The following is a 3990-nucleotide window of genomic DNA, read 5'->3' as shown; positions in this document are numbered from 1 at the left end:
TTAAAACAAAACAATGGAAAATGCCTTAGTAGTAATATTCGAAAAATCTTCAGAATGTGAGACATCAACTGGCTCTGTTTGCTGGAATGTCCCTGCGTAGAGATGGATGGACATCTGTGGGTGTCAGAGTGGTCCGTTTTGCCAGAGTGGAATTCATGCTTCTAAAACTATGTGTTTTCTATTCGTGGTCACCAAGCCATAGTTTAAATCTGCCATAATTACCCTTTTCTACAGTTTGTAAACCTTCATCCCAACAGACTTACAAATCCTGACTAGGCTAATTCTAAATGTAAACAAAAATTAGTTTTATTCTTCCAGTATATGAGTCATGTAGGTAAAGAAAACTGTGCCTGGCAGTGTCTTTTCCAGTCCCACGATGATCTGACAGCACACACATCTTCAAAGAGCCGAACCCCAGAGGGGGTGGCCTGCTCTCTATACCATCACTGCCAGCCGTTGTTATATGCCAAGGGCTAGCCCTTAACCCATAATCTACTACAGCACCTGACATATAGTAGCTATTGGATAAATATTCATTCAATGGATGAATGAATTAAATATTGTCTACCTGAAAAAAACAAGGAGACCGAACGGACCCCTCCCGATCTCCTCATACCAAGCCTGGCCTTACTTTCTATCTGAGCCTTCTACCCACTGACTGAAACTTCCAACTTGAAAGCCAAACGCAGTCTCAGGTTTTCATTTGTAAGGTCATGATGCATATCTGCCCTGTTGCTCTTGCTAGGATCAAATAGGATGAGACTACCAGGAACTTTGGAGTCATAATGTATGCCCTACCCTCTTGAAAATGGAGCAGAGGAAATGTGTCACATTTTCGTTCTTGGCCACATGTCAAAATCACTCAGGAAACTCTCTAAAAAAATTAAAACCCTGGGTACCACTCCAGTTAAATCAGAATTTCTGGGGATGGAGCATGAGCACTAATATTATTTAAATAGGCCCCTTGGTGGGTCAACCTATGGTATAGTGGTTAAGTGTCATCCTTTGGGAGCTGGATTCCATATGGCTGACCATGGTTCAAATCCAACCTTAATAGCTTAAAAAAGATACCAAGTGTACATACAGGCATGCCCAAGTTCCTGATGGGAAGGAAAAATGGAGGACAAAGAATTATGGTGTGAACATGCCCTTTTGAGGAATATGCTTCCTCTCTCTCTCTCTCTCTCTCTCTCTCTCTCTCTCTCTCTCTCATAGCACACACCCTCTGGAAGTAATAAGCAAATAAATTCCCCCCTTTGAAATTTGAAAGTATAGCCAAGATTGAAGATCTTCACGAAGGGTCACATCAGCCCCTATGAGCAGTAAGCATCATCGTAAGTCCAGTCATCTTCTCTATCCACTATTTCAGCCTCAATCCTCACCAGTCCTGTGCATCTCCACCCTTCCACTTCCTCCTTAAAGCTGGAGATTCCAAGTGACAAACCCTAAAAGGACCGATAGGTTGTACATAAGGGAAAGGATTATGGAAAGGACTATATCTCAGTAAGTCCTGAGGGCAAGCTGGGAAGGAAGAGTAATCAGAAACCCAAAATGTCAGAACTGCTACATCTTCCACATTACAAGAAAGTCACTGAATCACACTAGGGAGAAAAAAATGTCTCCTAGCACTAACGCAGTATAGAAAATACACTCACATACATCACATCATACATTCATGATGTGGAGACTAAATCTCCTAAGTTCACAGCCCAACTGTTATGAATTGAATGTTTGTATCCCCCTCAAATTCATATGTTGAAGCTCCGGCTCCCTAGTACATGAACTTGGGACCTGCAAAGAAGTAAGGTTAAACAAGGCCATAAGGGCAGAGCCCTGATAGTAATATCCTTGTAAGAGTTGCTGTAGGACTCACTCTCTTTCTCTCTCTGCCATTTAAGGACCCAGCGAGAAAGCAGAGCCAGAAAGAGGGTTCTTGCCAGGAATCTACTCCGGAACATTGATCTGAGACTTTTAGCTTCTACAATTGTAAGAAAATTCATTTCTGTTGTTCAATCTACTCAACCTAAGGCATTTTGTAATGACAAATCAAGCAGCCTAAGACATCAACCTTAGACACATCACAATATCTCCAAGCCTTAGTTTCCTCATTGATAAGAGAGAGAAATCCTACCTGTTCATAAACATCAAATGAAGTAATATATGTTTTAAGGGCTTTGCAAACGTAGAGTATTAAATAAGCGTTAATTCACTCGTTAATCTCCACCTCTGTGTTCTCATACTCTAATCCTTGTGCTGGCCAAGCATTTACCATGTTGGATAAGATGTGATTGTTTAGATCTGCATCCTCTGTCAGGCCAGTTCCTTATGACAAGGAACCAATCTCATCTCTTTTTTGTTTGTTTGTTTCTCTAGGATGTGTGCACTCACTGGAGAGAAAGAAAAAGAGACAGAAAGTGAGAAGCACCTTTCAGAGGGGATGTCCATGCCACAATCCCTTCTCCTCCATTGTCCTTTTGGGATTTGGGGCATGCATACACATATGGCAGGCATGTTCTTTAAGATGCTGAGTCCAAGACTCAAACTACACAATCAGTCATGTGGGATTCAGCCACCTTAGTCACCACACCACCTGACTGGCCCTCTTATGAGTCTTTGTATCCCCAATGCCAAGGCACAGAGTGTCACTGCTCAAGAAGGGATTATAGAGCAATCCCCAGGTGCTCCCTTTCATTGTGCCCTGTAACACCCTGGTATGTTCTTCCAACACTTGGCATCAGGTATTAAAGTTATTAGCTTTGTGTTTTTCTTCCCCAGTGGAGGGTAAACTCCAAGACGGTAGAGACTACGTATTATCCTTACTGTAACCCTAGTGATGAATGCTGTGCCTGGTACTTAGTAGGAGCTCAGTGAAAGTTGATTAAAGAAAGGGGGAACTAATTTATTTCTTGAGGAATCTGCATTGTCACATGCCAGTGTGCACAGATGCCTTAGATTCAAGCCACCATCTCCAATGGAACAAACTAAGTATCCTTCTTCTCACTGAGTCTTTTATCAAAGGGCTTCAAAAAGGTCCCAACTCCTGCAGCACTTTTATTCTATCATAACCAGCAAAGTATCTGAATGCACCATTTCATTATACAAATCAATATCGTCCCCCAGAGAACCAAGACCAGTCATTCACACCAACAGTAGTTGCTATGCAACCGTCTTCAGCTTGATTGAAAAATCCAGGCCTAAGGTAGTGATTTTTCCCACCTGAAAAGGACTATAATTTTAAGGGGTAAAATGCACTCAAGGCAGAGCCACTTGATCTTCTTATGAAAGGAAATTTAACTACATCAGAAAAGTATACTTTCTAGGTTTCCTATGCTATGTGTATAAAGCCTTTATAAAAACAGATGTGTATATTCAGCTACTGGACCCCAAGCACACACAGACCACATATAAATGTATGTAATTTATAAATATCTGTGTAACCATGTACACAAATTTTATCACAGAAACAGTGGATACAATCTCTTTTTATTCCAAAAATGATCCAAGATGATCAAATCTATGCCTTGTTACAAAAGTGACCTTTTTAAATAAATTTCTATTTTCTCATAGCAAAAAAATATACAATTTTTTAGAAAATATTTAAATATTTAAAGAAAAAAAACATATCAAACCTCAAAGATAAAACTACTGTTAGACTTTGTTGTGATGCCTTCCAGATGTTTATATATTTAAAAATTTATAATTATAAAATATCAAAATGGGAACATACTATATGAATAGTTTGGATAACTCCTTTCTTTAAAACTTCACAGCATACTATGAAGTCAACATATAACTATATCATTATTTTTAAGACTACATTATATGCCACTGTTTAAATATAGTATAAAACATCTACTTATTTTCCTGTAGTATCCATTTCTACCATTATAATAATGATACGGAAAACACCCTTATGGATACTTCTTTGAAAACTCATTTGAGGGACCAGCAGTTAGCGTAATGGCTAGTTCGCTGGACTCCCCCGTAGAC

This window comes from Tupaia chinensis, unplaced genomic scaffold, assembly GCF_000334495.1.
Source record: "Tupaia chinensis unplaced genomic scaffold, TupChi_1.0 Scaffold000317_1, whole genome shotgun sequence".
NCBI lineage: Eukaryota > Metazoa > Chordata > Mammalia > Scandentia > Tupaiidae > Tupaia > Tupaia belangeri.
The sequence above is the reverse complement of the archived record's forward strand: the minus strand, read 5'-3'. Positions refer to the sequence as shown.